General features: G+C 45.8%; 1 long non-coding RNA gene across 2 annotated transcripts; it reads right to left on the bottom strand.

Annotated features, from left to right (window-relative positions):
* Nucleotides 1-13,900: 13,900 nt before the first annotated feature.
* LOC118238903 lies at nucleotides 13,901-25,782 on the bottom strand. 2 transcript variants are annotated; one of them, XR_004770314.1, is made up of 2 exons: nucleotides 25,400-25,782; nucleotides 13,901-23,412 (listed from the first exon to the last, which is right to left on the bottom strand). It is a non-coding gene; the product is annotated as an uncharacterized LOC118238903 (long non-coding RNA). The 2 variants fall into 2 exon arrangements; XR_004770313.1 differs by having other exon boundaries at nucleotides 25,426-25,782.
* Between the last annotated feature and the right edge of the window lie 298 nt (nucleotides 25,783-26,080).

The raw sequence follows: 26,080 nt of genomic DNA, 5'->3' as shown, positions 1-26,080 counted from the left end.
CATTCTAGGCAGTTGCCACTGTGTCCTGGTGTAAGAGAAAGATCCCATACTTGCGTTGCTGAGGCTGGTCTTGAACTCCTAATCTTCCTGACTCTACTTCTGTGGAGTTTTGGAACCACAGGTATGAACTACTATGTCCTGTTTCCCCAGCCCTCTACTCTCCTCCTCCTCCTCCTCTTCCTCCTCCTTCTTCTTCTTCATCTCCATCATCATCATTATTACATATTTATGAAAATGAGAGCAAAACTATAGAATACACCCCATAAGGAAGGATTGGGATTCAGTAAGCATGGCACTCAAAAACCTTACTTTTTATTTTGAGACAGGCTCTCACTAAGTTGCTCAAGCTATCCTTGAACTTGTGACCCTTCTGTTTTAGTCTCTTAAGTAGCTGGGATTACAGGCCTACGTCACCAAGCCTGCTAATTGTGTATTTCAAAGGCGCTAACAGAGAGGATTATTTTAAAAATTATACATTCCTGCAGGTGTGCATGTGCTTTAATGGTACCCACAGGGGTCAGAAGAGGATGTTAGACCCCCTGGACCTGGAGCAACGATAGGTATGAGCCATGATGTGCATGCTGGGAACCGAACCCACGTCCTCTGCAAGAGCAGCAATGTTCTTAACTGCTGAGCCATCTCTCCAGCCCCCAGAAGTGATTTCTAACATTTCTAGCTCAGAGAAATGAGAAACCACAGAAGTGATGGTTAAGTCCTGCACACCCTGATCTTGTCATCAGATTCTGTGTATTTGCACTGAAATATCACACCGACCCAAACTATTTATGGCAATTATGTGCCAATTATATTTTAAATAAAATTTTAGAGTTCATAATGGTTATTTCTGAGTTGTATAAAATCAGATTGTTTTTCTTCTGCTTGGTTCCATGGCCTGATTTTCCTGCCATGGATACAAGTACAATATGACTGGATGCTAAGGGGAGGCAGGCAATACCATAAAAGAAGAAAATCCTGCCCAGTGAAATTACTCTCAAAGTTAACATCCCTATTAAAACAGGGTGTTGTTGGGTAAGGCAGCTTACATGTATAAGCCCTGCACTCAAGGATGGGCAAAGGCAAGAGGACCAAAGCCTGGGCTACATAGTGAGTTCTTGGCCAGTAAATTGCACATATGAATGTGCATATGCACACACACTATATATTATATGAAATAATATGTACATGGCTTTGTGTATTACAAAGTTGCTGCCTTGAGTTTAAGGCCAGGGTATACAGGAGGGTAGACCTTAATCCTTAGAATACACCTAAAGAATCTCATCTTGTAGTTCTGTGACCAGAGGTGGAGACATCACTCACCTGATCGTTCCTATAGGGGACCCTGTCCCCAAGGAAACATCTTCATTTCCCCAATTTCTCTCTCTTTCTCTAAGATGTGGCATGGAAGCTTGTAAGAGGCTAGGTTTCCAGGCATTGTTTTAACTGAGTGTTGGAAGGTCATCAAGCTTGACAATGTTGCCTAAGGAGTAAGTCATTCCACTCAGTGTAAGATGAACAGACTTACGGTAAGGGAAGGTGCGGGTACCTGTGGATAACAGCAAGGCCTTTCAGGGTGTCCAAAGTGCCTCCCCTCAGTTACTCAGAAACCCAGACTGACACCTCTGGGCGACAGTGGGAAGGGTCCCCTGTGAGGAGAAACCTGTCACTTAAACACCAGTGACTTTCCTTTTTGAGGTCCCTCTCTGGTTAGAAGGGGCACGGGGGATGGGGTGAGGTTAGTTGGTGGGAAAAAGTTGTATCTTTTCTTTATCCTCCCCTTACGCTATCATTGTTCCAGGTCCCCACAGACTGGCATGCCCTGGCAGACACATGGGGTCCTAGACAGAGGAGCACACAGTTCATGAGTATTTGCTACGTGTGAGCCATCTGTCCTGACTTCTGGCCCCTGCCCCAGGACCTTATAGGCTCCTGGGAAGACTGGTGTTGGTATTTGTAAGTACAAACAGTGCTCAGTTGTCCAAAGGGAAAATTCAGAATCCTACTGAACGGTACCTGAGGCCCAGTTATTGCTACTCTGGAGAGAATGGCTGTCTGAAGAGCTACCATTGAATTGGAAACTGTGGCCTGAGGAGGTATGAGCCAGCGTCAGCATGTGGGAGAGAGCATTCCAGCTAAGGGGAAAGGATTTGTCTCACCTCCAGCCCACGAGACACAGCCTCACACAAAGAACCAAAGGAGCCCTTCTTAGCTAAAAATAAGTTGTCCCTGCCAAGAGAGGGTCCCCAGAGAGAGACCCCAGAGACGAGTCTATGGCTTTACCCTTGTGTGCCACCCCACAGGATATGCAGGCCCGGTGGTCCTCACACTGTGGCTCCAGACCTTCCCAGCTAATTTCACCTCCCTGGAGCGTGTCTCCAGCGTGGCGCAGCTCCCAAGCTGGGCGCCCGCCAGTCAGTCTGGCCAGGGAAGGAACTATTTTGGGAATTTTTATGATGGAACAATATTTTTTGGGTAAACAAACGGAGAGCTGTTAAGCAGGGATGCTCACCCCTAGCTCCGGGTTCACCTTTCTTCATGCAGAAGTGTCACAGAGGCTGCCTGTCAAGCAGGGACAATATCCCTTGGGCTGCCTACTGCCAGGCACACACCCCATCATTCCTCCAGGGTAAATATTCACAGAAATCAATCAGCTCCATGCCTTGTGTTCCTTGGAAACAATATCCTTGGCATAGCCTAGGATGATGGTGAGTTGGTTCCAATCCCATTAACCCCTTAGGGCCTTAGGCTCATCTGGACTCAGCATGCTAGCTCTGGAGGACACCTGCCTCCTCCTTTCTTGAGGGGACCAAGTGCAGAATGCTCTGAGTCCCTGGGTACAGACCCATTCCCCACCTTAACTCCTGAGCAGCCCAATCCTTGTCATGGTCTTGACCAGACCCAGCAGCCTGGCCTCCCTGGGACAGACCCTCAGACTGACCAGGCACTTGCTTCTGGTTGCTGCCCAAGAGGCCAGGACTCCCTTTGTTCTGAGAGTCAGTCCCTACCCAAGACTCATTTCTATAGCACTTTATCACCCCCCCATTCTACTCAGTGGTCTCCCTCCCCCAGCCTCACGGGCAGCCCTGGGTCTGATTTTCTCAGACTGTCCGTGGTCATGTTTTGATGTTTGAACTCAAGAAGGAAAGATGATTAAGGCCCCCAGCTGAAAAAAGTAATAATTGTAAGGCTCATGGCTGGGCTCAGTTGGTAAAGTGCTGGCGTAGTAAAGTCCTCTCCCCTCTTTCTCTTTCTTACAGCAGAGGATGAGGACCACTGGATGAGGGACCACCTTGGATGCAGCACAGGGAACCCTGCGTGAGGATGGCAGTCACGCCTGTGGTCTACACAGTAGAACACTGTGCTTTAAGCTTTGTCATTGCAGCAGCAAAAGCCATTGAAATTCATTCCGTAGACATAACAGGATGGACTAATTTTCTGTTACTGGTCTTGGACAAGCCACTTTATCTTTCCAGGCCTCAGTTGCCACATGTGTAGGATGGGATACCAGTACTTGTTTTCCTAGCTGCATGGCAAACCTCTAAGTGCCTCAGAGGTGACTTGGATTAGGAAAACGAACACGGAGAGCAAGATCAAGGTGTTTAGGGAGCATCTTCAGTGAAAATGAGTATCAGTCTCCTGTTGCAGAATGTTTGTTTACACTGTTAGGACACGCCACTCTGATTGGTGTAATAAAGAGCTGAATAGCCATTAGCTAGGCAGGAGAGATAGGCGGGATTTCCAGAGAAAGAGGAAGAGGAGGAGGAATCTAGGTGTGTGGCTTATACCAGGGAGACACTGAAGAGGTTGGACATACAGTACAGAATAGAGTTAAAGGAGCCAAGTGGCAGAACGTAAATTTAAAAAAATTGATTAATTAAGTTATAAGGGCTAGTTGGGAAAAAGCCTAAGCTAAGGCCAAGCTTTCATGATTAAAAAGAAGTCTCCATGTTGTTATTTGGGGGCTGGAGATGAGAGTGAGGAGTAAGAGAACTTACTATAGTTTCCCATCACCGCACCACTTCCTCCTCAAGAGCTTGTGAGGACCTAGGTTTTTCTGAAGGTCCAGTTAGTCAGAACTAGGGTAGGCCCTGTGGCCATTCACCATCAGCCTGGACACAATTCCCCACTACCTCCCATATGCCCAGAAACTCTAGTTTATCTTGGCTGTGATGGGCCAAACCCAAGGAAGTGATCCTGATAGAAAGCTTTCATACAATTATAAGTATGGAATGTGCGGAATCCAGTTGAGTCTCATTAAAATGCCATGCAGGGGGAGCGTTTGAATTTCACATTCATGATGCTTGAATGTTTTAATTCACACGAAAAGCATAGGCAGCGCGGTGCAGTAACTGGCAGGGCCTGGGCCACTAATTCAGGACGAAGTGTGCTGGATGGTGACAGCAATGCTGACAGGACACATCGGCTCTGCAGTTTGTGGGGGGCACAGCTCAGCAGGCCTGTGAAAGCCTCCCATCCTGCTGACTCGCCACTAACACCGCTTGGTTTTTCTCAGGGAACCCAACACTGGGCTGCTCTGTGACACATGGAGGGTAGCCCAAGTGTGACCTGGGACAGACCAGTAGAGAGTGGAGGTAAGGGGCGTCCTGGGGCAGGGGAAAGAGCACAATGTGTCTGAAAACTGGGAAGCAATTTCTCAAATATCTCACACTTAGAAAATAGTAAGACAAATTATGGCCAATTCAATTCATTTTTAAAAAAGGTATTCTTCCTAATTTACAATGTGATATATACTCATGGAACTTCCTCTAAAATAGATGTGCATTAGGATGCAAAGCAAATAGGATATTTGGATATTTGGATACATAACTAATATATGAAAGTTGAAATAATTCCTTTAAAATTGTTCATTTTCATTATTTTTAATTGTGTGTGTGTGTGTGTGTGTGTGTGTGTGTGTGTGTGTGTGTGCGCCTATGAGTGCAGGTGCCCATAGAAGCCAGAGGTGACTGAACTCCCTGGAGCTGGAGTTACAGGCAGTTGTAAGCTACCCAGTATGGATACTGAAAATCAAACTTGGGTCCTCTGGAAGATCAGGTTCATTCCCTTAACTGCTGAGCCATCTCTCCAACCCAATTTCTTATATTCTATCTGATCATAATGAATTTTTAAAAAAGCAAGAGAAATTATATAACATACACAAATCCATAAAGATTACTCATTATTAAATGATGAATAGGTAGTTGAAGATATCAGGAAGAAAGTTAAAAAAAAAATCCTGGAATTGAATGATAATGAAAACAAAATATACCAAAACCTATGAGATAAAATGAAAATAACTGCCAATTTGACACAACCTAGAATGATGACTTGTCCAGAACAGGCTGGCTTGCAGGCATATCTGTGGAGAATTCTCTTATTTGTTAATTGATGTAGGAAGACCCAGCCCTTGTGAGTGGCACCGTTTCCTAGGCAGAGAACCCTGAACAGTGTAAGAGAAGGGGAAGCTAGCTGAAAGCAAGCAAACAAGGGCCCATGCATTTATTTTCTCTCTGCCTTTGGCTGTGGATGTAGTGCTTGAAGTTCCTGCCTTGACTCTCCTCCAATGATAGACTAAAATCCAGAATTGTAAGCCAAATAAATGCTTTCTTTCCTAAGTTGCTCTTAGTGTTGCAATAAAGCTATGGTCTACTCAAAGTTACTCCATGATGGGGGAAGTCCTTCTGTGTATATGTTTGTCTTATTGGTTGATAAATAAAGCACTGTTGGCTAATAGGAAGCAAGTTAGGCGGGACTAGGAGAGAAGGAGGATTCTGGGAAATGTAGTAAAGACAGGGTCGCCATGTGATCACCAGGAAGAGAGGACACATACCACCTGCATCCTCAGTAAGACTAAGTCCTTATAAAATATATAGATTAGTAGTTATGGTTGATAATTAAGACTGAGCTAGCATATAAGAAATCCTAGTCATTGTCCAGAAGCATCGTAAATAATATGAGTCTCTGTGTGTTACTTGGGGCCATAACATGGTGGCGGGCAGAACTCAGGTGGCTGGCGAAAAGAGTTATCGTTACAACTCCATATTATAGAAGACAGTTTTTCAGACTGTGCATCTCTCTAGAAGATCCATTTCACAAGCTGCCTTTGACTCCATTTTGAGAAAGGATAATATGCCTGAAGACATATCTGGGAAGAGGGAATCTTAATTGACAAAATGCTTCCATAAGATGTGGGGTATTCGAAGAATGGATAGAGAAATTGTGGTACATTTACATAATGGAGTACTAATCAGCAGAAAAAAACAATGGAATCTTGAAATTTGCAGGAAAATGGATGGAACTCGAAGAAACCATTCTGAGCGAGGTAACCCAATCACAAAAATACAAACATAATATGTACTCACTCATATGTGGACCTGCTTTATGATACACAGTAGTGACCATGCTTTATCAGAGCTGTTTTTAATGATGTTGCTCAGAATGGTTTCCTCCCAGATGATGACTGAGAAACTAATTTAAAAAAAAAATGGTGCCAAGTACCACAAGAGTAACAGAACTGTGCTGTCTTCTGGGATTTTGTTTTTTACTTTTTTGCTGTTGTTGTTTGTTTTTTTGTTTTTGTTTGTTTTTTGTTTTTTTTTTAAATGGAGTGTGCTGGATGTCTCTACAATTTTGTTCAAAGGACTACAGAACCTGGAAAAGCTGTTGCTGCTATTGATGCATAACATATTGCCATTATTGCTCTTTTTATATAAATATATATATATGCTAATTGAAACTCAAATATGTGATGAATCCAAGGTGCTCCAGTTAGTGCTCACCTGTGCATGCAAATTTGATTTCATCTTTAATAAGTAGTAAAGTTATATGCTTGCCAAAAAAAAAATAAGTGACACACTGGAAGACAAATGTCACACAATTTCAATTTTATGTGTAACCTAGAAATGATGAACTTATGGGAACAGAGAGCAGAATTGTGGCTATTAGGCTTCAATGTGGGACTTTTAACAATGGGGAAACGATTGGTTTAAGGATATAAAACTGCAGTTGGACAAGAGGCATGGACTCTGTGAAGTCTTGAGGTCTACTGAGAGCATGATAAATATGGTTGATAACAATATGCTATATTTTAAAAGTTGTGAGATAGTATACTTTAAGTGTTCTCAAAACAAAAATGATGAATATGTGTGATATAACATGTTAATTGGTTTAATTTAGCCATGCCATTGTGAACATACTGTATTCTGTATCATAATTGTGCATGACTTTATTTATGAACTAAATAAATGAATGAAAAAAAAGATGTGGGTTATTATCTTGATTAGTGATTAATGTGGATGAGACCAACTCTCTGTGGGCGGTGCCACCCCAGGGTATACAAAAGCAAGCTGAGCAAGCCATGGAGAGCAGGGAAGTAAACAGTATTCCTCTATGGTCTCTGTTTCAATTTCTGCCTCTGGATTCTTGCCTTCCGTTCCTGCCCTGACTTCCCTCAGTGATGGATTCGGACCTGAGAACTGTAAGCAGAAATAAACTCTTTCCTCTCCCAGTTGCTTTCGGTAACAGGGTAATAGAACCCCTAATGAAGACCTTGTTATTCACTAAATTCTGACACTGTGGAAAGATGTTTTGTCTATGTTTCAGGCATAGTGAAATCAGGACACTTTTTTGCTAGGGTGTTTTACCAGAGCAACAGAAAGAAAAGGACAGACTTTTTATAGCCCTAAGTGCCTAACTAAGCAATCATAAGGAAGCTAGGGCAATGGCTCAGTTGTTAAGAGCACTTGCTACTCCTGCAGAAGACCTGGGCTCAGTTCTCAGCATCCAAAAGAGGGCTCCAACCATCTGTAATTCCAGTCCCAGAGGATCAGATACCCTCTTTGGGCTTCCACAGGCATCAGGCACACATATGGTACACAGACATAAATGTAGGCAACACACACACACACACACACACACACACACACACACACACACACACACACACCCATAATCTTTATATAAAAGAGAATAACTTAATGATATATGCCAGGGCCTTGGAAAAAAAAAGAACCCAAATCCCACATCAGTAGATGCAAAGAAATAATTGCTCTCAGGGTAGAAGTCAATGAAATATACACACACATAATTGATGAAATGAAAGAGTTTGTTCTTTGAAAGGATAATAGTTCATAGCCAAAATAACCAAAAGAAAGAAAGAGAAGGCTCTAATGAATAAAATTAAAGATAAAGAGCTGGACAGGTGGCTCAGTAGTTAAGATCTCTTGCTCTTGCACAGGATCTGGGTTTGGTTCCAAGCACCCATATGGAAGCTCACACCCATCTGTGACTTGGGTACTGCTGTGTCTCCCATGAGTGTCACTGACATACATGTAGCTTACCTCTCAGACATGCTTGCTGCCCCTGGATCCTCCAGTTTGTCCCCCTCCTCCTCCTCCAGTGATTCTGAGTCCTGGGCCAGATGCCTGGCCAGGTCCATGATGGGGTATCAGCTTGTGTAAAAGATCTCCTCCACGTGGAGACTGGAAGCAGAGAGACAGGTGTGGACTCCTGCTTCTCCATCTGCATTTGAAGCCCACTTTCCTCTTCCCTTGTTTCATCTTTTCTTCCAAGCTTCCAGTTCAGCTGATCTCAGATCCAATACTAGACTCGGAGGCAATCATTTTCTGTAGACCGTTTAACCAGGTTTCATAACCAGTGAAATCTAATCCCTACAATGGTTCCTTTCTGTCCCGTGAATTTTGGCTGATAGTGTCATTAACTCAGTCCCTCTGGTGATAATGTGTCATCATTCATCAATGGTACTTGGCTTCTTAGTCTATAAGGTAGGATATTGACATCAGCATCCACACTTTCCACTCTTTCTTATCTCTTCTATCAACTATGTAGTTTTACATCGTCAAGTGTGGTAACACATATAAAGCCACAGTGAATTTCCCCTTCTGTAATGGTCCATTACAGAAACCATCAAACAACATTTGAAATGGTGAATTGTGTGTGAGTGTCTAGGCACAGAGCCTGATGATGGGCTCTGATTGGTTTTTCTTCCTTGTATATCAAAGGCAGATACATCTGTCACTACAAAAACGATCTCCTTAGCCTCAGGATCAAGGGGATTTCATTGTTTTATGTATCAACAGTAAATAAAACACATCTTATCTCTAATACTGCTCATTTGGATCACGACTTTCCCGTTTAACGATTGTTTTTTCCAAGAGTTTTTTGGTTGCTTTCTTTTTTCTTCTTCTTAGGAATAGGATAGAGATGGGAAAGACTATATCCCCGCTTGAAAGGAAATTGTGACCAGCTTAGGTTGCTTCCCAGCCAAGAAGCTGGATATATGAATTGCAATGGTGAAGGAGATTCCGAAGGTTCTGGTGGGTGGAGGAGAACTCACAGAACAGTGAGGTGACAGAATTTCTTCTGCCTCATGGGTTAGACTTCCGGCACAATAGAGCGTGGTCAGCCACTAGGTTAGGCAAGGAGACAGTGAAAGGCTGCATGATGCAAGCTTGGAATACACAATTCTGTCTCTTCCAATTCACTTGCTGTGCTCTCCTGACCTAGGAGAGGGCCTGGACAGCACCTCAGAGTGTTCCTGAGGTAACCACAGAGAAAGACCAATCAGTCCTGCTCAATATTTGGCTTCCTAGCAACTTCCGTTCTCTTCCAGAGTGAGCATGGGAGGCACGGGAGAGGGGTGGCCTCAGCCAGTGCTCATGCCAGGCCCTCCCCTTCAGAGTCACCAGTCTGGGGACGGGGTCCCCATCCCCAGGCGCATCTAGCATTCTTTAGCAGATGCTGCAGCCTATTAAGGGGTGATTCTATCTGATGGTCACATCCTGGACTGGCTGCCCCACACCACAAAGCTCCTTTTGTAGCCATTGGGATGTCAGGAAGAGGGAAGCAGTGTTCTTAATGTGGCCAACCAACTTCCAGCTTATATCAATAAATTTCTTCCTGGAACTTTTCAAAACAAAGCTTGACTAATGTGCACCCATGGGGCCATGTGGTGGGCGCTGGCTGGGGTCTAGTGCTACCCACCAGTTCTGGTCTTTTTGCCCTTGGCCAGAGACAGTTCAGGGTAGACTGGGGCTCCAGGAATGGGTCTTGCAACCTCATCATTCCAACTAGGCCTCTGAGCTAACAGCTTTATCTCAGAGGAAGGATGTTAGGGGAGGTCACCCACCCAAATAAGAGGCAACACATTCTCACAATAGAAGCATCCTTGGAGACAGCCAGTCTAACACTTTTATTACACTAGGGGGTGAGAAGTGACTATTGAGGCTCTTATCTAGAGGGACAGTGCCACACTGGGGCCAGACTCCAGATCTCCTCTTTCATCTGGGAGATCGTCTGGTGTAGGCTTCAAGGAAAGTTCAAGAGCAAGGAGCAAGAGGGCAATTAGTCCCACAGACCCAACTGATGAAGGCTCTTAGAACAAACAAAACGAGCAGCCTACAGGATTGGCCACCTGGGACTTGCAAACGACACTGCATGGGTCCTGGGGAACTTTTCCCTCATAGCTTGGACCTGATTCAGGTCAGATGTCCTGTGCGTGTGTAATATGTGAACCCTTATGAAGATCATGTGGGACTCAGGACAACCTCAAGAGAATGTTGCTAACTCGTGTGTGTGTGTGTGTGTGTGTGTGTGTGTGTGTGTGTGTGTGTGCGTGTTGAGACAAGGTCTTGCTATGTAGCCTAGGCTAGCCTTGGGCTTGAAGCAATCTTCCTGCCTTAGCCTGCCAAGTGTTGGGGTTACAGGCTTACACTCAGGGACATTACTGCACTAAGGGACATTACTATCCCTTCAGATAACAATAAATGAGGTAAATAGGGGAAAGAGAGGGAATGCAGCTGCCAGATGTCACACAGCCTGTGGGTGGTGAGCTAGACTATGTTCTAGACCATAAATCCTATTCTCTTTCTTTTGTACCATGGGAAGCCATACAGAAATGCTTTGAAAGCTCTAAAGCTGTACCTGATGTGATATGATTATCATCGTTGCTGTCACCTCCAGCACCATTGCCACAAACACCATCATTATCAAGCAACTGCCATCAACACCACCATCACCACTCCCCCATGCCAGTACCACCATCACTCCTCACACCACCATCACCACCATCCCCACCATCACTCCCCCTACTCTACCACCACTGCCAGCCCACCACGCCCCCACACTACCTTTTCTACCGTCATCACTACCACCACGATCACCATGACCACTACCATCGCTGTCTTCATAAACACCATCATCCCCATGAATACTATAATCACCACCAGTAGCCTCAGCATTTGCACCATCATTGTGAATGCACCATCAAGCACTGACATCATTGCTGTTGTGTCTTCACAGCAAGACCTGAGACTTTCCATACTTGTGCAGCCTCAACCTCTTAAACAGCTAAGCGGCTAGAACAGATCGAGCTCACACAGGCCTTTGCTGCCCAAGTGTAGTCCCCAACAGCATCTCCTGTGAGCGAATCCTGGGAGCTTGTTCAAAAGACAGACACGATAATCAGTAGTTCATATGCATATGAATGTATGAGGAACTGGGGTCAAGAGTAGGCTTAGAGGGACTAAAACCCTCTCTGCCTGTTTGAGATAAAGGTTCCTGAGGGTGGTTTGTGGACCATAGCTGCCCACGCCCTCTCTTAGCCCTGTAATAGAAGTTAAAGAACAGCTCTCATGGCTGTGCTTCTGCGTGCTGAACGCTGTGTCTCATTCTGATGGGACACACTAGGGCTCAGGAGCCTGGGGGGGGGGTCTCATACCGTCTTGACAGCTGGAGAGGAAGATGAGTGATCTGAATGAGAACACTGCTTCCTGCCATCCTCACGAATTTCCACCCTCTCCAGGCGTTACATCTGAAAAGGATCCACGTGAGCTATTTCTCTCTGATATGCCTTCCACACACACCTGGGTCTTCCCAGAGGAGCAAGGACTGCTTGGCTAGGAAGGAAACTGGGAACTCATTTGTGATGTCACTGTAGTCACAGTCAAAATCCTGTGGTGAAGGGAAAACTGCCTTGTGTCCCAACAGCTGTTTGGCAGCGGTGCTGGCAAAGAACGGCTTTGGTGGGGGACCAAGCTGATAAATCATTTACAAGCATTGCAGGAGGCAACGCAGCCAAGGGGTTTAAAAGATAGTGGGGCCAAATACAGACTGAGCTACAGCTGTGCTAGTACTCATTGGGTCTGTGATCTGGGACAGCACCCGACATTTCCACCAATGTCTCCATCGGTCAATTGATGACTTTGGGGTTGGTGGGATTTGTGATGATTAATCTCAGTTGTCATCTGGATGAGCTTTAGAATCACCTGGGAGGTCGACCTCTAGACACGCCTACCGGGGATTTTCTTCATTAAGTTAACTGAGGTGGGAAGACCCATCCACTGTGGGCGGCACCACTCCCTGAGCTGGAATCTTGGGCTGCAACCCTGGGCTGCATAAAAAGGAGAAGGTGAACAGAGCACATACATTCATAGCTTTGTGTTTCCTGATGGTTTATGCAATGTGAGCAGCTGCCTCAAGCTCCTGCCACATGGCTTCCCCACCAGATGGACAGCAACGCTGAACTGTGAGCAAAAACAAACCCTTTATCCCTTAAGTTGCATTTGTCAGGGTATTTTATCTATCTATCTATCTATCTATCTATCTATCTATCTATCTATCTATCCATCCCAGTGCCTAGTACATAGTCAGTGCTCCAATATAGGTTCTTTATTTTTAATTAATGGATAGGGAGTAAAAACAGTAAACATTGTCCAATGTGTTTGTGCAGGACATAGCAGATTCTTGGCACTTTGGGCACTATTAAGAAAGCAGGCTTGGGTACTGCCATAAGGGCTTTCATTTCAGAACAAGAGGGAAGAATCTAATGTCAGCTGTGAGGAACGCCACCACACCAGCAAGAGCAAGAGAAAAACCAAACAAGCCTGCATGTGGAGAAAGAGGGTTGGTCCCGGAGGCAGAAGAGCAGAAACCAGGCCAGACCCTGAACATCCTGAGATCTGAGAGATGGGAAAATTACCCTGACTATTTAGGGCAGCATGGTGTTGTGTATGTGTGCATAGACTCGCCCATAAAAAGAAAGGGTAACTTTTTTTAAGAGGAGAAAAAGGAACTTCTCCATCACCTCCCTTATCGCCTCATTTTGCCAGGCAGCTCCATGAATTCATTAGCACATCAGGTACAGAACCTTGGCTTCAGCAACCCCCTGAGCCAAAATAATCCTCAGGGGAGGGCTCTCTGTCAGGGAGAGAAAGAACCACGTGGAGAGTTCCAGGTCACAGCAGAGCTGGGTGAATTTCCTCTGTAGGTGAACTAGGGACTCCAGGAGTCTCTAGAGGGATGCAGAAGGAATCCCTGGGGCATGTCCATGGAGGCTGATTTATGTGTGTGTTTCTAATGCATAGCTGTTCTTATGTAATCAACAAGAGGGCATTTGCTTGGCTGAGCACCTCATCCTCAGTACTGAGCCTGTGTGGTGAGCCATTACCACAGAAGGTTCTAAGGGTTAGAAGTTGAGTCCTGTGGGGACATGGGGGTGGGGCGGGAGGGGTGGGCAAATGATTATTCTGATGGGCTTTCAAGGCTGAACGCTTTCTTCTTTGCTTTGTTGGTTGGGCTTTTCTTGATGATGTAGGATGTTTATCATGCTACTCCATTGTCTTTAGGGTTTTATGTATAGGATGCATTGACCTTCCCTAAGTAGGTCTAGAATGTTATGCATCGTCACCTTTTGGTATCTGTCCATGGAGACTGATTCCGGGGCTTCTCCATCCCTGTCCCAAACAGGGTACCAAAATCCGCTGATGCTCAATTCCTTCATATAAAACATCACAGTATTTATATATAATCTATACCCATCCTTTAGCAGACCTTAAACCACCTGAAGATCGCTTATGTTGCCCATATGACGGAAACACTGCAAACAATAGTTCTTACACTTTATTTGGAAATAATGACAAAAAATAACCGAACAAGCACAGTTCAGATGCAATTAAATGTATCTTTCAACCTGTGTGTATAAGTTACTTTTCTATCGCTGTGATGAAACACCATGACCAAGGCAGCTTAAAGAAAGGGTTTATTTGGCTTATGATCCCACAGGAGGAAGAGACCATGATGGCAGGGAAGCATGGCAGTAAGCTACAGACAGGGCTGCTAGAGCAGAGGCTGGGAGCTTATTCACATCTTAAACCATAAGCAAGAAGCAAAAAGCACACTGGGAATGGCATGAGGCTTTGAAATGTCAAGGCCCACCCACAGTGATATACTTCCTCCAGCAAGTATACCCCCATCCTTAACTTACCCAAACAACACCACCAACTGGGGACCAAATATTCAACCATATGAGCTTATGAGGGACATCATCAAACAAACCACTACACTATGGTTGGTTGAATTCAGAGAGGCACAACCCATGATTGTTGCAGAGAACTGATTATATTTTGAATTTTATGATTTTGTAAGAAAAAAACCCAACAGATTTCTGGATTTGGCTCTGGCAGGAAGTCTTTGGAAGTTAGAGGGTATCACACTTGTCTGTATAAAAAGAAAAAGTGGGGAAAACATAAGATCATTGAATTTTCTTGGACCCATCTTAGAATTGAGGTTGCAGTTCAGTGGAAACCCTAAAATGCATTTAGCCAGGCAAAGCCAAGGGGCACAGAGAGATCAGCCTGCCTGCCTACAGCAACCATAGCTGGAGCTCCGATTCAGGGAATGGCTGGAGGATGAATGAGAACAATTGTGAAGGTCCTGGAACCTGCAAACTAGGAGCCTCACACTGTTGTGAGCTTTACCCCAGGAGTTCAGCCAAGTTCTCACCAGAAAGAGCCAAGAAAGAGCCCCTTGTGGCTTTGGCAGAAAGGTGAGGAAAATGCTCATTATGAAATATATTCAGAGTGGTCCCTGCAACAAAGGCAACTCTTGGGAAGAAAAGATTTCACCAGAATCACAGCCTACTTGGAGGACAGATGTCTACCCAGCTCTGGCCTGTTAGCCTTCTTGTTCACACAAAGCGAGGCAGATGCTAAACTACATTTGTGAAAATCACAGTCTAGTTACACAAGTCCACTGAAATACTGAGGTTAAACAATGAAAATTATAACGTGCCGTTCCATACCTTATCACCATAGCAATGGGGCTCCAGTATAGATTAGAGCTAAGAGCTGCAAAGTTATCCTGGCACTCACTCTGGAAACCAGGCTGGCCTGGAACTCACAGAGATCCGCCTGCCTCTGCCTCCCAAGTGCTGGGATTAAAGGCGTGTGCCACCAAAGCCCGGCCCCTTCCAGAATCTCTGTAAGGAGGAGTTTCTAGGAATTTTCCCAACACAGAGAAGACCAGGTACCTACAACCAGTTACAGATAAACAGTAAATACAACCTAGCTAGCCAGATTAATATGAAACTTCTATTATCTCAGTTTCTAAGACCCTATAGCAATGCAAATGGAGGCTGGAGAGATGGCTTAGCTGTTAAGAGCACTGACTGATCTTTCAGAGGACCCCAGTTCAATTCCTAGCACTCCCATGGAGGCTTACATCTGTCTGTAGCTCCAATTCCAGAGCTTCTGATACTCTCACACAGACATCCATGCAGGCAAAACACCAATGGACATAAAGTAAACATAAAATATGTATTTAAAAAGCAATGCAAATGGTTTGTATGAACGAAGCAAGAACCATGAGCTCTGGAGTCAGACGTGACAGATTTTGGAAGGAATTTTTTTTTAAAGATTTACTTTATTTTAATCATGTATATATGTGGATGCACTTGGGTGGGTACCCGAAGAGTCCAGAGGCATCCATCATATACCCCTGGCATTACAGGCAGTTGAGAGCTGCCTGATGTGTGCTGGAAGCCAAACTCAGGTCCTCTGCAAGATCATTTCATTTGCAACTGCTGAGCCATGTCTTCAGGCCCCAGACAAAGAACTTAAAATAACTAAAATAGAAAGAACTACAGTGGAAAAACAGGCAACATGGGAGAAGAGAAGGATAAAAATAATCAGAAGGTGGGAAATTCTAAGAATAAGAAACAAGAGGAAATATGGCACATGCCTTTAATGCCAGTACTTGGGAGGCAGAGGCAGAGGCAGAAGCAGGCAGATCTCTACCAGTTCCAGGCCAGCCTGGTCTACAGAGTGAGTTCCAGGACAGCCAGGGCTACACAAGAGAAACCCTGTCTTGAAAAACCAAACCAAACAAACAAAACAAAACAAACAAAAAGGAAATAAAATACATTGTAATAGAAATGAAGAATGCCTTTGATGGGCTCACAAGAAGACTTGGTTTGCTGATGGAGCAATTAGTAAACTTGAAAGCACTTCAATAGAAAATCCCCAAACTGGGGCTTTAAAACCTCTCTAAAGAGAATGGGAAGGAGGAACTGAGCTAAGTGATTTGGAAATGAGCGAATTCATGAGAATAAAGGTGTGGGTGCAGCGTGAGAAGACTGTGGTTGACAGAACCGGCCCCTGAGGAACAATCCTGACTTAAATGTTCATACACACAGGACCTGAACCGTTAACGAACCATACCATATAACCATTTAGAGCAGGCAGGCCTCCTGGGCTGGGGTAAGATGGTAAGAAGGTTATAACCGTCTTCGTGGTAAAGGACAAGAGCTGGAGACATTTGCCTGAACTCTTGCTTAAGTCAATATTGACAACGGTATACCTCCGGAATGATTTATAGATATATAAATGTGCTTTTGGCTGAGGGGCCTGAAGCCCAGCCACAGCCTCACAGAAATGAGCGAACTTAGTAACATCCATACCCTGCTTCTGATACCTTCTCCAGTTAAAGGGCACAGAAGCCCTTGAAGAAAGGACTGCCTATAAGACTTGGGCAGGAAACATACAAAATGAGCCTAGAGAATATTCCAGAAAGAAAGGAAATGCTTGAAACAAAACAACAGCAACAATGACCCCAAACTGTACAATGAAAGGGATCTGACTAAAGGACACAGGGCACAGGAACCAACTGGAAGAACTCACGGTGATCAAAGCTGGGATGATATGAACAATTTTAAGTCCCAAGTAAGAAATAAATATATAAAGACATACGGATATAAATAAATGATGAGGTAAATAAATATTTGAGGAAGACAGAGTTCTTCTGCATAGAAAAATTTCAAATAATTTATGGAGACATTTCTCCTTTGTGGAGTTGGAGTTGTATTGTGAATTCCTTCCAAAGAGTACAGCATGGAAAGGTGGCCCAAAGACACGGCGCAATTAAAAGTACTGGAATGAAATCCTGGAATCATAAAAGGATATTAAGTAAATATGGAAAATATGAAGAAAGTACAGGTTTTAACTACTCAGATATACATATTTATAGGGCATGCATGCATGTGTCTATATTTGCATTCGGTAGTTGGGCAATTTTTACTTCAGATTGCTCTCTGGGTGTCTCAGGCAACCTCTCTCCCCTCTGTAATTGATCTGCCAACTTAAAAATCAAGTTTGTTCAAGTCATGTATAAAGCCAGAAAGAAAAGGACTCAAAGAGAGGGTCTGGATGTTCTCCTGTAAGTGATATACATAAACATATGGCATTTGTGACAACCATTTGGCTTTTCATAGAACTGTAGGAGGGGTTAAGTCTTTACCCTCGGATGTGTCAGGCTTAAAATAGTCACAATTTACATTTATAAGCTCTTCTGGGTTCGGAGAGCCGCTGACTGTCAGATGAAGGTAATGACTCTCAGACAGGATGATAGGTGGCTCAGCTCACAGGGACCTGGGAAGTGGCCAGATGGCTGACTTCCCCAGAATTGAGGTGTGGCCATTTTAAAAGAACACAGCTTGCCAGGCATGGTGGCTCACACCTGTAATCTCCAGTATAGAGGTTGAGGGTCACAATCGAGAAGCTAGGCTAACTGCCGTAGTGAGACGCAGCTGTCTCAAAACACCCCGAATAAATAACGAACAAAAAGTCAGGTTCTTTTTGAATATCCGATGACAGATTTGGGGGTGGGGGCTTGTTTTCGGTCTCAGAATCACAATGATTGGTGTCTTCTCTCCACTGTAGGCACTGGCAACCCAGTGGTTCCTCCTGGAGCATGGAGAACCTTGCTCCTGTCACCACCTTAGAGAGAGGCTTCCTTCTGGCCACAGCAGGTTCACCCTTTGCCCTCTAAGATCAATTCTCACCAGTGAATTGACCTTGGAGCCCCTGGTGGAGAGGGTGGGGGACAGGGGACCTCCACCCTCTGCTTGGCTGTCTTTCCTGCTACTGTTCCCCATGCAAACGACCCACCCCCATTCACAAAAGGGACCAAGACCCTCAAAACCTCTGCTTTACCCATTTGACTCCAGGTCTTCAGTGTATCTTCACAGAGGGGACAGACTGAGTCCCCAGATGGCTTAGGCCCAGTAGGGTTTGGGAATTATTTGTCATGGCTACATCAGCAGCAGCAGCTGCAGGTCAGGGGGCAGGTGGAGGGAGCAGGGGTAAGATGGGGGTTGTAGAGTTTTGCTGTGTAGCTCAGTAATGAGAAGCTTCTGCTTGTGACTCAGAAAACGGGCACAGGGGCCCACTTGCTATTTCTGGACTATTCATGTGTATTGTTTGTCCTGCTATGAGTTTAAGAAATGATAAGGAAATAGTATCCAATGGTTAAAAGTCAGCACACCTACATAAAGTCTGGGAATAAACATCATCAGTTTTTCCTCTTTTCTTCCCTCCCCCTTTTTTTTTAACTGGGTGTGTGTGGGGGGTGTATTGAGACAGGGTCTCTCTAGGTAGCCTAGCTTGGCCTGAAACTTAATAGGTAGAGCAGCCAATGTGGTCTTTAACTCAAGGTCCTCTTGCCTCAGGCTCCCTAGGGCTGAGATTATAGTCTCCAGCCACCTCTCTCTGACCACCTTAGGAGCAATGATCTCACCTTCCACCTCTGTCACCTGCCTACCTGTTACCCCACCTGAGCTCCAATTCTACCAGGCAGGCCCAGGATGAAGGCTCAGGGGGATGCTGGCAATGAGGTGGCTGACAGGCTACCTCAGGTGCTGGGCTTCTGTCTGTGTGTGCTCTGTTCTCCGGGGCCTAGGAATGTGTTCACAAGTGGGCAGGTAGCCTCTGCTTCCGGTTGCTGCTCATCTGAAGGGGAGCAGATCCTTCCTGACCCTCCTTTGCTTGCTTTGCTGAGACAGCTAGATATTGGCAGCATCCAGTTCTTGAAGGATCGCCACAGCTTTCTGTAGCCAGGGTGCCCTGCTGCTGTTTGTCGGTTTTTCTGACAGATCTTGCCCATGCATACTGCAGAGAGATGCAGTTCCTCAGCAGCACAGCCAGCATTCACACTTCTGAATCAGAATGTTGACTCAGCCACCTGCATGTCTATCCTAATCCCTAGCTGTTTGAGCAACCGGGTAAGGCAGGAGGCGGTAATAATTACAGATATTTGTTCTGCTTGGGCTCGGATTCTAAATCCACTAACCACCAGCTGTATGACACTAGGTAAATTCCTTGTCACCTCTGGGTCTTGGTTCTACCTCTGTGATTGTTGTCATGTATGCAAAGGGCTTGGCATGGGGCAGATGAGACAGTAGATGGCACAGAGTAAGAGGTGACACTCGTAAGGACTGAATTAGTGGATTGTCACATCTCAGTAGACTGACCCTAGGGATGTCTAACTGGTAGCCCTTGGGCTACATGTGTCCGTGTGGTCTAACACACTTGTAGACATCAATGTCAAAAGGTTGGACAGCCCTGACACTCCTTAATTAATGCCACTTTAACCCTAAAGTGGGGCAAACAGCCCCAGTATAGACTTATCAACAAATCCTTCTTGACTAAGAGTAACATGTGACTCATTCTGACCTAAGAAACTGAAGAAGACAGCCTCGGGGAATAAAACTAATTCTCTCTCTCTCTCTCTCTCTCTCTCTCTCTCTCTCTCTCTCTCTCTCCCTACCATAGTGGAAAGGTAGGAATTGCTGCTGCCATTTTGGCACCATGAGAAAAGCCTGTCTGAGCATTAAGACATGACAAAGGGGACCAGAACACAACATCCAGACAGAGGAGGAACTTGGGTGAGCCCTTGAGCCAAACCTACACCAAAGCTTGCTCTACTTCTAAGCCTTGGGCCGATTTGAACTACAGCATGAGGCACATTTGGGACTTAGCATTTATTCTGGGGGCTGCATGACATCACATGGGGTTTTCAAAGAGAGGAGTCAAATGGCTGCAGCTGAGTTGTGGACACTGCCTGGGGTACTAGTGCAGGGAGTCTGGTCATGGCTTGAAATGAGGGCCTGAACCAGTTGGAGACACATGGAGAAACTTGGAGGCCACAAAGATCCCAGAAGCTAGGCTGACTGGATCAGGAGACATGGGGAAGAAGGAGTGCTTGCTCGAGGAGTCTGCAACTACAGGGTGGTGATGCAGATGGAAAATTTCCTCTTTCTGCCTCCATCACAGACGCCCTGGGAAGTCATCACTGTCAGATCGCTCTCTCCCTCTTTGGCAGATTTGTGTCCCTGACTGTAGTTCCTATGGTTCTGCCTGGTTCTTCACAGCAAGGACCATACCCTTCTGTCTTCCCATCCTGAGGGACTAGGCCAACATAAGGCTGGCAGTCAGCCCACGCTGACTTGGACCAAGTTGGTAGTGTACTCATTCTTGCTGAGCTAGGCATGTGCTGCCCCCTTCTCCCGCCCTGGGGGCTTAGTCATCGGTTTCATAAGCAGCTTCGAAAAGCTGCAGTCCCAGTACACCGCTTCCTTGTTGCTGGCAGGTGCTGGCAGCTGCAAGAGCCAGAGCAGGGGGACTGAGCTGGGGTGGGGAATCCAGCCGGGTCATCAGGGTCACAGGCATTTTTGAGAGGTGCTGTGTTTGTGTGTATTTGTGTGTGTGTGTGTGTGTGTGTGTGTGTGTGTGTGTGTGTGTGTTCCCTGGGAAACCTGGGAAAGCCACATGACCATTCTCTCCCTGGAGACAGACACCAAGCCTCTCTTTCCTTGCTTCCTTTCACCTGTCCTGTTTGAGGTCCAGAAATATATCCATGAGTGTTTTGCTTCTAAAATAAGCCAGTGCTGGGTCCCACCCCTGTGGGCTACCTCAGATTCATTCCCTGGAAGTGTTAACCACTAAGCATCCTTCCAGGCCTGTAAGATGCATGGTCTGTAGTCCTGACATAGGAATATTTCAGCTTCTCTCAGAAGTAGGGGTCTCAGTTGCCTGTTGCTCCCCGCTTCCAAATTCCTTCCTCTGAAGACACTCATCTGAAGATGCTAAGCACTTCTGGGAATATTCAAGGGCTAGACACCACCGGGGTGGCAGGAGCTTTAACTTCTTCCCACCTTAACAGAGCCCCTCCTCCATCTGATCTTCCCAGCAGCCTCTTGGCCTTTGGAAGGTCTTTCTTCCTCCCACTCTGGAGCTACGTTTTCCTGATCTTCGATCCAAGATACCAAGGTTTCCCTCTGGGCTGTGTCGTCACGGAAATTCCTGGTTCTAATGCTCAGTAGGGCTCTGCCACGGGGCTTTCCTCTGCCCAGTGTTGTGTTGTTTTTCCTGTAGCCATGGCAGGGATCAAGACTTCAGCCAAGCAGGGCGGGCAGAGGGAAGGAGTGAGCTGGGAGTTGGAGAAGGGAGCCGGATTGGAGGGCATTGGCAGGAGCAGGCCAGAGGCAGCTGGCTCAGTGTCTGAAGGGATGGCCGTTCTCTATTTTGCTTTGTTCTAATCTGGTTTTGGTTTGTTGCTGGGAATGAGAAATACAATTAGGAGTTGAATCCTTCCCCAGTTCAGAGTCACAGCTAAAGAAATCTCTGGTCAGAAATATGAGGCCTTCTGCAGGTTCCTGGTCTATTGGGGGAACTTTTGAGGCTCGTGGTATAGCTCAGTGGTCCGGCACTTGCCCGGCATGCAGGAAGCCCTGGGTTTAATCCCTGGCACTGCAAACAAAACTTCTCAAAAACAGTTCCCACTTAGTCTCAATTCACACTGTGAACAAGCCCTGCCCACTCTGTGGAAAATACAAGCCTGCACCCCTTGGGTGAGACGATGCTGTTGCTGTTTGTAGACCTCTGTCCTGCCCTCCCTTTGTCTCTGGCATGAACAGTCCTTGGATCCAGGGAGACACCTGATCAGTACACATGGCCACAGCTGCTGCTTTCAGATGTTCTCATAGCACTCGAGACCCCAACATCTGCCTGGATGGCCCACGCTCATTTCCAGGTCTCATTTGGGCTTGTTCCAACAGTCTGCCCTCTCCCAGTGGCTCCAGGGATGGTGGCTGCTTTCTGGGAAGCACACAGAACGGGGAGATATGGGCTGGCCTCAGGCATGGCCAGGGTAGAAGGTGGTAGAGACAGGCCCTGAGCTAGGGCTATCTCCCTGTGATACCACGTGAGCAGTCAGAAAATCCTGACTTCACTTCCAGAAGGTCATGGAGTTCCATTTTTGATAGCTAGAGTGTGCGGTGGGACAAAGCTGCTCACCCTGTAGGGGAGAGGGCAAAGCTGGGGGTCCCAACAGCCTTCAATGGCACACCTGCCCCAATGGTCTAACATCTTTCCATTAGTCCCCACCTCTAGAGATTGTCACAGGTTGGTACTTGCAGAGATTGTCACAGGTATTGGTGACTATAGGTCTCTGGAGGCCATTTAAGATCCAAACCATAATTTTTAGTAACTACTTCTTAGCAAACCATTTCCTGTTTGGAGAGTGTCCTGCCCCCACACTTAGGCTTTCCTGATCCCTGATGAGCAATAGAGATCATACCCCACAACCAAAGGCAAAAATGCTAACCTCATGTGACAGGCCATCCTCTGACAGCCAATCTCCCATCTTTCCTTTCCTTTAAAATTTTTAAAATTTTATTTTTGGGATTATGATATTATTATAACATTTCTCCCTTCCCTTTCCTCCCTCTCAACCCATCCACATATCCATCCCCAATGGTCTCCAAATTCATGGCCTCTTTTTTCATTATTGCACGCAATATATATTCTTAAATACAACCTGCTCAGTCCCTGTCATGTTACTTATATACATGTTTTCAGACCATTTGGCACCAGACAATCGATGGCTGTGCTCTTCCCCAGGGAGGACCTCCTCTCCTGTTCCCGCTGTTCTTTGTGTAGGATAGAGGCCTCACGGGCTTTCCCACGTCCACTTTGGCATGCCTATTAGTGTCTACTTGTTCAGCTCACATTTGGGCAGTCATGCTGGTGAGACTCTGGGGGTTGTAGCTTCTGATGTTAATAGGAGACACAATCTCACAGCAAATTCCATGATCCCCTGGCTCTCACAGTCTTTTAGAATCCTCTTTTGCAAGTTCCCCAAGCCTTCGGTACAGGAGTGTTTGTAGATGTATGTATTGGGACTGGGCTCCACAACTCTGCATTATGATTGGTTGTGGTTTTCTGTAGTGGTCTCCATCTGTTGCAAAGAGGAGCTTCCTTGATGAGGGGTGAAGACTGTACTTATCTGTGGGCACAAGGACAAATGTTTATAAATTGTTGTTAGGGACTTAGTAAATTAGTGGTTGTAGATTCTTTTTCAATGACTTCACTAGTACTGAGTAGTGAGCTAGGTTTCCAGTACCAGGCATGGCCTCCCTCTTTCTAAGCAAGTCTTAAGTCCAATTAGAGAGCTGTTGGTTATCACCAAGGTATGTGTGTCACTACTACATTATCAGGCATGCTGGTCACTGATGTGGGCCGGTTGCCTCCCTCCTTTGGAAGCTTTCATGATGCCTTCTGGAACTATGAAAGCTGATCCCCAGGGAGGGGGCATTCAGCTTTCCCATTTTCCTTTTATAATAGAGTCTCCAATTTAGCTGAATAGTGGTGGTGCATGCCTTTAATCCCAGCGCTGGGGAGGCAGAGGCGAGCAGATCTCTGAGAGTTCAAGGCCAGCCTGGTCTACAAAGTGTGTTCCAGGAGAGCCAGGGCTACACAGAGAAACCCTATGTTGAAAAACAAAAACAAACAAAACAGTTTCCAATTTATAGTTGTGTGCTTGGCTATCTGGATCAAACCCCTTCTCTGTTAGATGCGGCCAAGTAACCAATTCAACTGCTGAGCTGGAAGTGGCATGTACACTTTCCAGGAAGTAGATAGTAGATGAATTCAGTACTCAGATCTTCACTGTGACCAAAGACCTGAGAGTTTATCTTAAGGGCGGAAGGGCTAGTGTGGCTTTTGGTTTCAGATGTCCGAGTTCTCACACCCAGGCAAGCCAGAAGCAGGGCTGAATCTAACCCTTAAGACCCGCCTCTTAGCAACTCCGTCATCCAGGCCTCACCTCTTCAAAGTTCTACAACCTCCCAAAACAGTACCACCAGGTGTGCAAACGCCTGAGTCTGTGGGGCGCATTTCCCATCCAGCCCCGTTCTCTTTCCTGACGGCAGGAACACGGCGTGATGGCAGATCTCAAACATGTGCTAGGGAGCATGCAAGAGCGTAGATCAGTGGAGGAGCAGGTTATAGCCATCCTGCACTGTCTTTATCTTTCAACACAGGCAAAACAAATGTGTATTTTGTTTACACCACAACTATTTTACATGTTCTGTCACAGAGTAAAATCCAAACTTGAATGATGTATTTGTTTTCCCAGCCTCCTGTACTACTAGGAAAGGACATGCTACCAGGCATATCTAAAGGAAGCCGTCCTGTCAAGGGCTTCATAGCAGGAAGCCCAAGTTCCTGAGACAGCAGTGGTAACATCCAGTATCCAGTGTGGGTGAGGAAAGATGAAGTATTTGAGGCTTGCTGGAAGCACTAGGGCCTCACTGGGTACTATTTTTGGCTGCATGGCTCCCACCCTGTCCTCCAGCTCACCCAACGATTCTGTGGGTGACACAATGTCCTGCTAATAAATTTTGTCAGACTCAGTCACCAATGCAGTCTTAGCCCCTGTCAAAATGTTTTTTTAATAAAACTTCTCAAGGCAGTTCGTTGGCTCTGCCATCAAATTAGTCACTGAATAATCTGTTAAAAGTCTATGTGCAGCATGAGTCCCATTTAAAAGTCAGAATTTTCTCACACCTTTGTTTCTATAGATACTTCCAGGACAGAATGGGGTTCTTTGGAATAGCTGGTGTCTCTTGTTGTAGGGGGTGTGCCATCTGCTAGCAGGAGCCCTGACATTTGGGGACCCACCAGAACAAAATTGAATGCAGTACAGGAGTCGGTCAGAAGTACACTCTCAAGGGGCAGTGGCACTTCATTTGTCCCTAAGCGATTTATACAAAAACCTCAGCTATTTGGAACATTGTCAGGAACGAGGAAAAGGAGGAAAATAAACAAAAACCAGGGAGGGGTGGAAAAGAAAAAAAATCAACAACAACAACAAAAAACCCCAAACCAAATGAACATGCAACAGTCCTCAAAGAAAAACAAAATCCAGAAAGGTTATTCACGGCCAATACAAATGCTACAGAACCCACACCCTGGTTTATGGGCTTACTCACAGACAGGCCGTTCTGAGCTCACTTACATCCTCGGAGGGACTTCAAGGTCAGCAACACAAAGGAGAGTCCCCATAGAAGGAGAGAGATCAAAAGTTGCTGCAGCTTCCTCCACCAGGAGCCAGAAGATGGCTCTTAGTTTGTGCCAAAGATGGGGATGGAATTAGAATGGCCAGCAGACAGGAGGGGTGGCATCTCACAGGATTCAGTACGACCGGATGAGCACTGTGCTACAGTAGCGTGGAGAGAGGAATGTGTGGTTTCAGATCACTCTGGGGAACTGAAAAGTCTCGGGAAACTAGCCAACAGAACAGTCTTCACTGCTGATGAGAATGTAGGGCAATGGGGAGCCCCTATCCCTGGAGGGAGCAACCAGTTGGGAAAGGTTCAGCAGCTCCTTGTGGGGCTGAACACCCAGCAACACAGTGCAGAGGGCAGCTTTTACAGTAACTGTGGGAATTGTGCCAGAAAATCTGCAGCAGTGCTCAAAATCCCCTGAGCATACATGGTACTATCTTCCATAATAGAATGTTATACAGTAGAGAAAATGAATATATGAAAGCCACGGTCAACATGGATAAATCTAAACAAGAAAGAAATGAGTCACAGGAAAGCATACGGATTGAGAGCTCCCTGGCATGCATGAAGCCCTAGGTGTGACCCTGGCGTCACATAAACCAGGCC

The sequence above is a fragment of the Cricetulus griseus genome, chromosome 5 (genome assembly GCF_003668045.3).
Source record: "Cricetulus griseus strain 17A/GY chromosome 5, alternate assembly CriGri-PICRH-1.0, whole genome shotgun sequence".
NCBI classification, from domain to species: Eukaryota; Metazoa; Chordata; class Mammalia; order Rodentia; family Cricetidae; genus Cricetulus; species Cricetulus griseus.
Note: the sequence above shows the minus strand (reverse complement) of the source record. Positions and strands in the feature narration are given on the sequence as shown.